The 14,317-nt window shown below is 37.5% G+C and overlaps 1 protein-coding gene across 1 annotated transcript in view; it reads left to right on the top strand.

Annotated features, from left to right (window-relative positions):
* LRMDA (leucine rich melanocyte differentiation associated) overlaps positions 1 to 14,317 on the top strand; it is a gene marked incomplete at both ends in the record, with an annotated part of 699,972 nt that overhangs the window by 210,828 nt on the left and 474,827 nt on the right. The window lies entirely within an intron of this gene.

Genomic DNA, 14,317 nt, shown 5'->3' with positions numbered 1-14,317 from the left:
GTCCCCGAAGGCCTGTAGTGATCAGCTGGACGACACTCCAGTGTGTGAGGACCTGTTCAACAAAGCACATATATACACTGCAAAAGACCTGTTTCAGAGAAATCTGGGTATATGAGGGTTATGGATGAGTTCTCAGCTTTTTAATTTTTATTTGTAAAAAAACTTTATTTAGATTATATGAATTACTGCTGTCATTCATCTTCTCCCCCTTCTCTCCCCTTTCCTTCCCCAACCTAAACCTGAGCCAGCAGGACTGAGAAATACAATCGACACACAAAAAAAGCTCACTCCTTCCCCTTCATTCCCTACCCCCCGTTTGAAAAGCTAATTTTATTGATTAGGTATCAAAGTGTTTGAAAATCTACTTCATATGTCTTCATTCACTGCCTGTTTACCTGATACATCAAATTGTTTAAAAGGACATTGTTGACCTATTTAAATTGTAACATTTACATTTCTCAAAGATAATTCCCAGCTGGCGCTCTTGGATAACTAGATATACATCTGGCTAGGTAGGAATGGAATTTGGATGTGTACAATTGCCTCATCCCTGGCAATGTATTCTCAAGTATCAGAACGTGCAGTAGTGATGAAACGAGTTGTGTATGCATTATAAAGTATATGCACAGGCTTCACTTGAAGTAGTAAATTTATATTAAGCAAATTCTTTGAGATTTGCCAAATCACTCTTGTGCATCTAGAATATTTTTCAGTTTCTGCATTCATTTGGGGATCTACACTTTGTAGCAGATATAGGCTTTGGTTAACCATAGAAGCATTACACTCTTGATTTTCAGACTTGCTGTGGATATGTATGAATGATGGGATTTGCTGGTGAGAACTTAGCTGGAGACAATCCATTCTGTCTGTGCTGTTGCTTCATTTATATAGTGAGGTTTTTTTTGTAGTTAGTTTGGGTCCTCCAAACGTCCTCCTGACTGATATATTCAAAACGCAGTTTGGAGTAAATGTTACTGAATAGTAAATAACTGAACATGTAGTTGCAAAATGATTAGTGAAGCTTGTTTTCCATGTTGTTGTTAATTTAATTGCATTTCTTTGGGGTCTCTTAGCACATCTGGCAAAAATTTGATGTTGTTGATCCTATCCAAGTACATAACCTTTTTGTTCTCTTACTGTGCTTGGTGTTACAAGTCAGAAGCATATAGTTTGGCTGCAGATCTTGATGTTGACTAAACTGCTGATCCAAATGAGAGCAACAATCTTATTATCTTGTGGTATAGCTTTGTTTACATGCCCATGACAGACTTCTGATGTGCCAAATTTTATCTAAGATGTTTTTTTATCTTCAGCAAACAATGCCATAGTTTACTGAATGCTTATTATATTGTCAAAGTACTTATATTCCATTGCCTTTGTTTGTACTAATCAGTTATTGTTTGTGCCTTTAGTAGGAGGATACTGGCAAGAACAGCTAAGTTTTGCTCAAGCTTTTAATCCTATCACCTCTCTTATCAGTTCTTTGTCGAACCTTTGATTCTATGCCTGTATCTCGAATAAATGAATATTCTAAAACTTTAGTCATCTTGTTATTAATCCCAAGATTTTCCACAGCTTCTTTCTTCCAGTCCTGCTCTTGCATGTTTGTTTCTGCCTAATTTGAAAAGGAATGCAAGACAGTGGTATTTACCATCCTTCCTTGGTTGTGTTACTCTCTTAAACCTTTCTGTTCAGTTTTGCTGGTGGAATTTACACAGTGTGCCCTGCCTGTGTAACAAGTTTGCTGTTATTCTGTGGGGTTATATTGCCATTAGCTATTAGATTTCATCAGCCATTAAGAGCAGTGAAGTTGCTGAATAACCTTTCTCTTAGAGGTGAAGAACTTAAAGGAAAAAGAGTTTCAAAATTAATGGAGATGATGGCGGTGATTGGGAGGAGAGTATTGCACAGCAACTTGACCACAATACAAGAAAAAGCTAGTGTGAGTGGAGAGATAGGACTCTACCTGTCCATTGAGCTCCTCCTGTGTGAAATCTGTTGTCTGTAGTAGAGCCTTTGAAGTTACTGTGCTACGTATGAGACAAGTTCTACCTTCAAATGTTTATCTTTGCATCTTACTGAGTTTAATGCAAGGGTAGAGTAACGGAACCCAGCACTAAAACTGCTTTCCGTCATTAGCAGATGATTAGAATAGTTAGTTTGGGAAGAATCTTGGAAAGGCTTTATTGTTTATGAACACATGAAAAATATCTTTTAATGTCTCTACTCTGTTTATATTGTTGTTTATTCAATCTGAATTGGTTTTTTTTTTTTTTTTTTTTTTTTTTTTTCCTGCTGTGTCTCAGTGCAGTGGCTGTTCACTTACATGTACAAAAAGAAGCAGCGCTGCAGCTGTGTATTTGTCTAGTCTTCCTAGAGGAGTAACTGTGCCCACTCTGCCTGCCTTGTTGCTCCTGCTCTGACATGATTGTTCTGGGGGAAGGCTCTTCGGGGGTAATCTTCATACTCACTTGTATGATTTTGACTTAGTATCAACCATCTTGTGGTGGTGGTTTTCCTTTCTTTCCCCCTCCCAAGTGTGGACATAATTTTCATATTTTGAACCAATATTAAATTAATTGATCTCTGAGTTGTGACACAGCAAATATAGTGGGAATTTCCTTACTCCATAGCTTCTTGAAGTGTTATTTTCAACAGTGATTTTAGGTGCCATATTGGGAGATATTTCTGTGTATATGCATGCCTATATTCTGGTCTTCATTGTTCCTTTATTAACTGAAAATCATACGTTTTTGAAAAAGAATAGAGAACAGTTTTCAGAATGTCATCTGTTTCAGTGTAGTATTACATGCAATTCTAAGTTTGAATACTTAATTTTTAGCAGATGATTTTTAAGTAATAAACTGTAGCACCTCATCAAAATTCCTGTTCAGTAGTGACTTTCTGATTTCGAGGCAGTTTCTGGCCTAACAATCTAGTCACTTCAACCAGTAATGTATCACATGGCTTTTCATAAACTCTTTAAAATGAGGTTGAAAGCTAATTGATAAGCTTGCTTTCATTCAGCTGAGCAAAGGTTGAGTGAGTGTTTGCTGGAAGCTGGCAAAGTCCTCTTAAAAGATCACTTCCTACCAAAAAACCTAAAGGGTTGCGCAGATGTGTAGTTAAGTATTCATTATGAACATGCAAATATTGCTGTCCCAAAGGGACATTCTTTGATTTTTGAAACGGCTGTTGCTTTATTTGGTAACTGTCATGAAACGTGTCTTGGTATTGATAAGTGACTTTTAGCAGATCTCTCACAGTGAAGTAGGGTAGATTGTCGGAACAGGCAGTTTTCCCCATTTTGTGTAGACATGACTTAAGTTTTTACACAAAATTATGAACATGTGAGAAATGAAATAAAACTTAAGAACAATCATTGTGTTTGAGTTGAAGATGGTGAAAATGCTGAGTTACCTACTTGTTTTTACCATATCTTTAATTTTGATTTCTACTGACATAAAAAAGTATGAGAAACCCCTCCCCCCAAAAAAAACTAGGAACAGTAATACAGAAAATTGTGGTTTCACAGGCTTGTTTTACCAAGACTTGGTATTGGACTCTATTGACAGTGGGGGAATTTTCTCTCTGAGGGCTGTATTCAAGAAAAGATGTTACTTCTGGATAATATACCCCAAGAAGCAAAGTTGGGTTTATTTGATCCAATTTTATTTTTGGAGGGCAGGAAGGAAGAGGCTGTTTTGGCTTCTGAGCCATGGGCCTACCACTGCAAAAAGCTGCATTTTCTCCAATTAAGGTAATGCTATTGCTAAAAAAAAAAAAAAAGCTTTGTAAAACCTGGGTTAGTTCAGTAATTGGGTGTATAACATATAACAGTCCTGCTAAAAGATGTAGAAGAAAAAGTGATATGTGTCTAAGTTAAATTATGAGTGGTTTTATACTTCAGCTGATGTGGGAACAGAAAAGAATTGAGCTTGCCTTTCAGATCCTGAGATCACTTTGCATGGCTGTCAATTACTGAAGAAACCGATCTGGTAATTAGTTAAGAATTGAGAAGCATGGAATGCCACAAGGCCATTTAGCAGTTGCTTCTCAGAGGACATTTACACTGTCATAGCAGGATTTCCTGGAGTAAACAGTGCATTTGAATGTCCAAAGATAGGTAACATATAAAGTCTTGGCTTTGCAACTGCTAAGCTACCTTTTAAAAGACAACACCTTTAGAGTCCAAAGGAAAATACAACTCATGGCAATTTTGAAACTTTTCTGGGTTGGTTTTGTTCTGATTCCCTTCCCCTGTTCTGTTAGAACTGCAGTTTGTTCTTGTTTACAGTTTCATTTCTAACCATTTTAACTAAATGTGGTACAGAGGCTACAATTACTTCACAGCTGCAGTTGTAAACCCAGCTTTGTGAGAGATGCGCTGGTTCTCAGAGCGAGCTTTGTGTTACTTACTATTGGAATCCTTTGTCTCTCTAGGCCAATTAAAGCATTTAATTGAAAGAGTTCAGAGTAAATGGAAATGGTTTTCTATCACCACTCCTCCAGTGTCTGGAACTTTACTTAACTGTGACTTTACATTGTCTTTTTACTTAAAAAGATGTATGCAAGTAGTATTCCGGGATTAGTTTAATTCTGGTACAATTTTTGGTAGCAGTACATCAAGAAAAAATTATGAATCAAACCCCCAATTTTGTTTTCCTTGGACTTCAGCTGGAAGTTATATAAATTAAAAAAAAAGAGGAAAAAAGCAAGACTATGGCTTTAAAAATCATTGTGATGGGAGGGGGCATACTGTACATATAATCATGTTCATGCATGCATATATACATATTTGATATGGACAGGCAGTCAGTCATATTTTCTTCTGCACAGATCAATCATTGTCTTTCAATTCCTGTCTTGTCTGGCGTCTACTGACCTATGCTTTAATTCTGTCAGGTCGGAGATATACGGGCCTTTGTAGTGTGCTTGTACTTCATGTCATGTCCCAGCATTGTTGTACATCTTGTTTCAGAGATATTTTGCTGTAATGTTCTGTGACCTTTTCCATTGAGTGAGGCAGTTGGAGAGCCACTCAGTGAGGGAAAATTGAGCTGTTTTATTCCTCCCTAAGGAGCCTCATGTTTCCTTTCCACCATTCATTTGAAAGCTATCATTTTCTTGATTTTATAGCTGAAAAAACACCATTGATTCACTGGATGCTAGATGCTAAGAGTCCTCCTATTGACATGCCTATTGACAGTTTTCAGTATATTCTGTGTCTAATTATCACTCTTGGCTAAATGATACACCTTGTGGACTTGAGAGATGGAGTCAATAGCTCTCACTGTATTGTTCTAGCAGCCCCTATTGAGGCTGATGTCAAAGCGCTGTGATTTATGCAGTCAGAAAGAAAATTTCTGTTGGTGTACTACATAATTAAACAAAGTACAGAGTGACTGGTGACAAAACCAGGTCTGCCAAAGTCATCAGCAAATGAGAAGAGATCTCTACAGTAAATGGCTGAGACATTGAAGAATCTCTTTTGGCATCTTGCGGTTTTCAATTTTCAAGTGTTCGATTTTTCTTCCTGATATGTTTAAGAGTGTTTTTTTCTGCTTTCCATCTCTTCCATTAGATAGTATTCAAAACTAAGTTATTAATTTATGTCTATGTTAGTAAAGTTATGCTGCTAATGCTATTATAGATGGAAGTATTGGTGCATTTTTCATGATCGCTTTTTAAATAAAGAATCTAATGTTTCTTGCACACTGAGGCAAAGAAGCAAAGTGCCTGGTTTTGGCTTTTGAAAAGTAAAACTTAATATTTTATCTGCTTCTAGCTGTTGGTCATAAATGTTCATATAATGTTTGGATTTGCTCTGAAATGTTGTATCTTTAGAGAGAGAATATAAAGCTAACATATGGAAAGGTGCTCCTTTTGCATATGTACAGTTTGCATATAATCTGGATATATTTGTATTCAAATATGTGTTCAGTGAATCATTACATTGAAAATTTGAGAATACAGATTTATTTATTTATTTTTTTCAGAAATGCTGCCAGATAATATGGCTCAATATTATGCTCTGTCTCAGAATTTAACTATATGTAGTTGTTTTGGATTTTTCTTTTTTTTTGTAAGTTGATTTGGAGTTTTTTGGTGTTTGTTTTTGGTTTTTTAGTATTTTGGCAGGTGGAAGAATTTCATGAAGCATCTAAAACAAAGCTTTATTTGCATAATATTTTATTTATTGATAGTGGAAGTGGCTTGAAGCAGGAAGAGTCCCAATGCATCAACAGCCAAATTGCTAACTCCAGAAAAAAGTGTTGATTGTATTTTTTAATAGTTTTTACTAAGCAGTTTCTTGTGTACTTATGGGACCATGAAGCATCTCATTCAAGGCTTTCCTAGTAAATATGACAAAGGGCGTATGTGGCTTTCTTCCCTTGTCACTGTTGTGTGTTCTACTAGTATTCACTGTGGAAGAAGGAATTTGTAGGCTGGTATGTGATTGGACTAAGAAATCACAAGACACCTCTGGAACTACCCAAAGGTGCGTTCTAGTGCTGGTTTTCCTCAATCATTCACAGTAATATTATTACTATCACGAAGTAGTAGGTGAGTAAACAGTAAGGGAGGAAGCTGAAAACAGCATTGGTTTAATGTATGTTGTTCAGTCCCCTCAAATTTTACTCTCATTATCATAGTAGAAGACTTAAGTGAGATATGCTAACAGAATGCTCTGAAAATGCTCTGTGTAAAGTTATTAAGAACATGAATATAAGGACATGCAATTATAAGCTCTTAGGAGCAGTGTGGACAAAAGACCTAAGGGCTGCTGCTTTTGTTCTCTCCTTTTTTCTTTTCTCTGAAGCACATGAATTCATGCTAAATTATATAGTGCCAGACCAAGCTGCTGCTTGATGACGTGTTTTGTCAATGTATTTTTAACCAGATTAAAGTAGGTGTTTATATCAAGAAGACCTAATGCTGCTGCAACTATCATTTTTGTTAACACATACATATATATTCTGTAATAGATTTGTATCACTGTTAACTCCTTTTTCTCAACAGATCTAAGAATTCATGAGTAGAAACAAGGTTTGATACTACAGTTACTATCCACTGACTTTTGCCTTTCTTACCCATTGACATTTGGCTCTTGACTTTGTTAGTATCATAAAGTAAATATTAACTATATTTAGTCCCCTTTGAAACAGGATGTCCAGATTAAACCAATGCAAAAGTGTGGCTGCATTCTGCTTCTCACTGTATACATTAAGATGACAGCGAATTAATATTGTTTCTATAGTTCTCATTTGTCATGTAATCTGTGTAGGTTTCCTTTTTTCTTTTTTTTATTTTTTCTGTTAAATCCAGTTCACAACTTCAAGCTGAAGAATCCTGCAGCTGTCGTTATTATACAGACAAGCTTGTGGAAAAACAGTGCAAGGCTGAACTAGCAGCAAGCATATGGAGTGTTCGTTTTGGAGTGGTAGATGGGAAAGAATGCAAGGCTGTGTTTTCCCTCTGGGATTGTCAAGAAAGGTAGAGCCCTCTGAGAGAGAATCCAAAGGCACAGCAGATCAAAGTGTGTTTGTGACTGGAATGCCCTAGGGTTAGTGCAGTGTGAGGTGTAGCTTGGCAAATCACCATGCTTACAAACAAAAGAGTGTACTATATTCAAATCTTCCTCCAAGCGTTTCAGCATTTCAAAATGACAAATTATTGTTTTTGTTATTTCTACATTTGGAATTGTTTATGCATTTCAAATGATCTGTAAAGTGAATTGTGTGCACTCAACAAACTTCTTCTTTAAAGTAGGCGGGTTGGAAAAAGTGATGCAGTCACATTAAATGCCAGCTATTCTGCTCCTCATTTGGTTAGACAAACAGTAGCCTAAAAAATGGCAGTGGATTAAATTGATATAATGACAGGAATTCATATAGTGTACTGTAGACGGGAAGAGGAATAATGCAATGTCTTTGAACTAATGTAGTGCACTTTGATCTGCTATACATGAAAAATCTAATATACCTGTATTTGCGATGATTCCAAACAGGCTCACAATATGGTAAATGCAGTTTTTACAACCTGCTGTTTAATTTTACAGACTGATCTATTTCATCTAGGCAACGTTTCATAAAAATAAGTATAAAAACATGTTTGTTTGAATTGGACCTCTACTGAAGATTTCACAACAGTGTCTCATTGCTAATATGTGTATTGAACAGAAAGATTAATGGAATATATGATGACTTGAGGGTTTTAAATTATTCATTTGATGAAGGCATGATCTTTTATGGAGACGAAAAGCCTACTTTTCCTATGTTTAAAAAACATTCACGTTTTTAAAACTGTAGCAATATCAAGTTTGTCTTTTATTGGAAGATAGAAGGTAAAATTCTCCATGTATTAAATATAGGAACTTCGTCAAAGTGTGCCAATGTCTTAACAGGATTTTGTTAATTCATTTTTTTAGAATCAGTCAATCTGGATTTTTCAGAGAGGTCTTTGCCTCTTGAAATTTTCCAAAATGCATTATTATTAGGATTGGATTGTGATACCTTCCTGTCCTTCTTGCAATTATATTGTTTATGATGTGTACTCTGAAAATCCTCTCTCTCTCTCTCAATGTATACATATGCATCTTTCTCTAACCCAGGTTGTTTTACTGATCTAGTTTTAGATCATCATTTCACAAAAAACCCTTGAACTGTTGCAGCAGAGAAGACTAATCTGGGAAAGACGCTGAGCAACTGGGGAGCGGGAAAGTGAGAAATAGTATCATAAAAGCTAATACTGAGTCCATCCTTTCATTATTTTTCCACATCATTTAAATTATGCAACAGCACGTTGGTCATTCAATTTCACCATTCCTTCTATTGTATTAGCAAGACATTGCTGACACTTGTCCTATAGATGCTGGGGACTCTTGTAGAGCTGTTGTTCTTTTAAACTTATATCTAAGGTATCCCTGGTGAAAGACCTCTGCAGCCCCACTGTGTAGCAAGAGTTTATATTTAAGACTAGATCATTTTCTTAATGGATTTACTTGATCCCTCTGAGAGCTTTCTGTTTTTTCCAGTAGTGAAAATCTGTACCTTTACGTAAATCTGTGATGGTAGGTCCCATTTGTGCACGTCTGGAATGGAAGAATGATTCTTACCCCTTTTGGCACCTATTTTGGAGTACATGGTGACAGGTAGGGAATGAAAAGCTTAAGCACACACAAACCCAAACTTTAATATTTGTGTTGCTGAGAATTACTGCTATGGCAAAAGTTAGAGAATTAAATTTGGTGGTGGTGGTGGTGGCAATTGGCAGCACCTAGAATGACTGAAAATGTTTGATTTCCTCAGCAGTACCTAAGGTCAGTAATGTCAGAGTCACAGCTTTCATATCATTGTATGGATCACATACTTGTTAACTGTTATGGTTACAGCTGGGTATCTACTGCCATATGTGATTTCACTGTAACTTTGTTAAGGGCTGTATGCTACTGAGAGTGGGGAAGATCTATGAGTTGGCCAGGGTTTTATAGGCTTTCTTCATATAATGCCTGGCCCAGCCTAGCAGCAGTAACTCAGTGATGGGTTTGGCTTGTTATCAGGGCAAATATCCTGGCACATTTAGGTGTACAGCATACCACCTTTTACATGGAGTCTTGAATATAACAACCCACTAGCCAGTCTTCTGCTCCATTTGAGACAATTCGGCATACTTAAGAGAGACCCCGTTGTGTCAGCAATCTGCTGTTTTGTTATGAGCAAAACTGTTAGCAACTCTAATTTTAGGTCTTTCTTCTAATATTTTCCTTGATTGAGCATGGTTCTTATACTGCTGATTCTCACACTTCAGGCTGCAGTCAACTCGTTGTCCATATGCATATGGCAATTTGCACAATCCTGGCTCTATCACTTTGCTGCCTACTGCTTCTACAGATGTCTAGTGCTTTTGCTGCAAAAAGGAGTCTAGATATATGTAATAACAGCTGGAAGTGAGGAGGAGCTGCCAGCCCACTTGCCGTTACTGGTAGGCACTAATGTTGTACCAAGCAGAAAGGAAATAGAAGCCACCAAAAGAATACCTAATAGTAGCTGAATAATTAAAACAGTTAACTTATCTTTTAAAGTAATATTGTAGACACTGGCGAGAGGTGTCGGAAGCCTCATTTAACATGGGTTTTGGCTGCGTTTTGTGTGAGATTTGTACTAGGTGACCTCCAGAGATCCCTTACAACCTTGATTGTTCGATGGCTTGTGGTAGGGAAATGTATCCAAAAATACTTTTTATATGACATAGTTATCTATTGTGGTACTAGCATTTTTTTTTAAGAGAGAAGCTGGTAAACAGTAGCTCTTTATTACCCACAAATTAATAGCTAATTACCAACACCCTTTCCTTCTACCTAAAAAATCTTAGTGCTTAATTGAGATGTATTTAATGAAATAAAGCATACTCTGTCTCTTTGGGACTAGACATTTTAAAACATGTTTTAAATATGTATTGAAATGTTTGCACAGGTTCACACTAGGGCTCCTGGCAGATAGTATGGCAGAGAAGCAATGTTTTTTTTCTCCTTTCTCACCAGGATTTCTGTTTTCCCAAATTTTGGAGATGATCATGTTCAGAAAGCCACCGCCCTGAACAAAAATAGTCATATTTTGACTGAAGAGAGATTACCAGCTGAGAACACATAGCGTTTTGACAGAACCAGATCAAAATGCTTTGAATTTGGGAAATGATTTTTCTCCTGCTATTGAGTACTCTGATAAAAGAGGAACAGTTGTCATTTTGAAAGCAGTGTTCTGTACATAGTGAGGATTTCCAATTAGCACATTTTAAGACTTGTCTGAGATGATGCTTAAAAATGGGACATTACAAAATGAAATCATGTTATGGCACTTTCTAATAGAGTTCTGAGAAAAGTCGTTGTATGGCAGCGCATTTCATGTGCTTGTCTTAAGGCAGTGATTCTTGTTTTCCCGTTCCAATTACAGCAAACCTTTCATAATTATCTAATAAGAGTTGCATGCAAAGAGTATTGCAGATCATATAACAGGCATATTGTATGCTGTATGACATGTATGTGGCAAATCTAATTTAAAATACAAATATTATGGAATAGTAGTCAGAAAATAAATATTCAGTACTTGTCTTCTAATGGTAATTGCACCAGGTAGGCGTATGCCTGATGGTAGAGGGTCAGAGTCCTACCAAATTGGTGGCAGATAGATAAGGGCAAAAAGTTAAGGATTTGCCAGAGAACAAATTAGAGTTACATAATGACAAATTTGCAGCTGATTGTAAGCTGACTGGCTACAGGTCATGAACAAGTTTGTCATAGACAGTTCCTGCAAATAGATCTGGACCCAACTTGCTTCATGCCTGGAGAAGTAACTATGGAGATGCCGATGGGGAAATGCTATACTTTAGGTAATCTTAGGAAGGATCTCAGAGGCCCTAATTAAGTCGCCCATACTCACATTGCTCTGTACCTGTTAGAGCAGATCTCTTGAGCTTCAGTGGGATTAGTTCTTTGAGTAGTCTAACCAAGAGTGATTTCAGTGATTCATTAAAGTGTCCAGGTATAAAACTGTTTTCTGTTATAAACAATATTTCTCAGCTTAAGACAATTTAAAAGCATCATCATTCATTCTAAAAGCAGTAAAGTGTAAATGAGATTTTATAAGTAGTTGTCACTCTTTTGCACACTAGGCTTAATTATCAGAAAAGAAATATAATTTACTATATTTACACCAAAGGTTAAAGACATAAAGTATTTTATTATGTGAACAATTACATTTTAACAACAGGATGCATCCAGAAGGGAGCAGTTTTTTACCTTTAGCTTTATTTGCTGGTCTTCATTAAGTCACCTTTGAGAAGATAGTATTAGATGGTTATTGTACTCAAAGCTGGCTTTTACTTCCAGTTACATCTTTAAAAAGCATTCTAAATTTATGAAAGCATCTTACCAATTACATTCTACAGTGGCAGACGTAAGGAATGTCTTTTCATCTTAAACATATTTTTCCAATATATATATATGTTGGTATGTTGGTTAATGAAAAAATGAACATGAGCCGCCTTCAGTGTGCGCTCACAGCCCAGAAAGCCAGCGGTATCCTGGGCTGCATCAAGAGGAGCATGATCAGCAGGTGGAAGGAGGTGATCCTGCCTCTCTGCTCACTTGACGTATTGTGTGCAGTTCTGGTGTCCTCAGCATAAAAAGGACATGGAACTGTTGGAACAAGTCCAGAGGAGGGCCACGAGGATGATCAGGGAACTGGAGCACCTCCCGTATGGAGACAGGCTGAGAAAGTTGGGGCTGTTCAGCCTGGAGAAGAGAAGGCTGCGTGGAGACCTCATAGCAGCCTTCCAGTATCTGAAGGGGGCCTACAAGGATGTTGGAGAGGGACTATTCACTGGGGACTGTAGTGATAGGACAAGGGGTAACGGGTTCAAACTTAAACAGGGGAAGTTTAGATTGGATCTAAGGAAGAAGTTCTTTACTGAGAGGGTGGTGAGGCACTGGAATGGGTTGCCCAGGGAGGTTGTGAATGCTCCATCCTTGGCGGTGTTCAAGGCCAGGTTGGATGAGGCCTTGGGTGGCATGGTTTAGTGTGAGGTGTCCCTGCACATGGCAGGTGAGTTGGAACTAGATGATCTTAAAGTCCTTTCCAACCCTAACTATTCTATGATTCTATTTAGCAAAAACAAATGAGTAGTATAACCACAACTTGGACTGCAAGTCTGACATAAAACTGTATGGCACTCTCAAGTAAAAAAATACTTTTCCCTTAATAGTGCCTTGTTTTTCTGTTTGGTTTCTTTAATAGCAGAAATACTATATCTTAAGTATCTCTTAAGAGATCATTGTCTTCCTACTGTCCTTTTCATGTGTTTTTGAGAGCTGGTTTTGGCTGGGCTGTGGAAGAAGGTGGCTATATACTCTACCAATTCTTTGTGTCTTCTGTTTTAGCAGAGTGGCTTAGGCTGCCTGGTTTGTGTTGGAAGCATGAGGAGCTCTCCTGCAAGTCTTGTTAGGACACCTAGCTGCAGCTGCACAGATTCCACTGTGGAGCTGCTGTTGTATTTGATCTTTGGCCCAGAAAAGGCAGTTTAGCAGTGTGTGAGCACAGACTCCTGTATGGCTGTCATGTCAAGATTCATTCTGAGCAGTGGTGAATAAGAAGGTCTGTAATGCAAGTAAGACACAGTCTGTCAAGCTGAAGATCATGAGATAAAATCAGAGCAGAGTGGAATTGTTACAGAAAGTGTAGTTTAGTCATTCAAAACAAGCTAGTCTTACACTTGTGTGGCACAGTGCTCTCCCTTGTACACATACCTTAGCAGGTTGAGGGGTAACAGGTTAAAACTTAAACAGGGGGAGTTTAGATTGGATATAAGAAGGATGTTCTTTACGGTAAGGGTGGTGAGGCACTGGAATGGGTTGCCCAAGGAGGTTGTGAATGCTTCATCCCTGGCAGTGTTCAAGGCCAGGTTGGACAGAGCCTTGGGTAGCATGGTTTAATGTGAGGTGTCCCTGCTCATGGCAGGGGGGTTGGAACTAGATGATCTTAAGGTCCTTTCCAACCCTAACTATTCTATGATTCTATGATTCCATCCTACCTCTTACTGATGCTGTGGATACTAGAACTTTTAGGACTTAGTTTGTCTTGACTATTTGAGAATTAAGTGAAACACATCTGTGTTTTCAAAACATTCTTTGGCAAGTTGCATGCCTAAACCCACAGGAGTTTAAGGGAGTAACCTAGCCTTGTTTATTTGCGATATTTTCTGTTTATCTTCTCTGATTTTGGCTGTTCTGTTTTGAATCTGAATACAAAGAAAGAGCTTCTGTCTTTGACTTTCATCTGGCTGTTGTTTCCCTATGACAAAAGGAAGGAGTCTGAACCCATGAATATGCTTGTAGAATCAGAGCTATCAGTTGGGATTCCAGATCTTTGCACTAGAAATTTACTCCCTTTTTCTCCCACTGTTTGTATGCTTTGCTCCTAGTACTTCGAGATCTTAATGTTAGCTCTGAAGGCTTCATGTTCTTATGTTGTATGAATCATACCCAGCAGTTAAAAATCACATGCAAAGAAATACTTATGGACTCTTCCAGAATTAAAGAAAGATGACTGGAAGTCTTCTGAACACTGAAGTGCATGTCATCTGTCTGGCCAATGTTGGCTTTTTCTCATATAGGAAGAAGCTAGAAGAGCGTGGGGAGTTTTTTTCTGCTGTAACTGATAATTTGCTGTTTAGAACTAAAAACTAGCAATTCTTGCTAGTCTCTCTCTTCTGTTTTCTTCACTACTGGAAGAGGTTTCCAGCTTTTTGTTGTCTTGTGTTT

The sequence above is a fragment of the Psittacula echo genome (genome assembly GCF_963264785.1).
Source record: "Psittacula echo genome assembly, chromosome: 6".
Classification (NCBI taxonomy): Eukaryota; Metazoa; Chordata; class Aves; order Psittaciformes; family Psittacidae; genus Psittacula; species Psittacula echo.
This window is presented reverse-complemented; position numbering and strand designations above follow the sequence as displayed.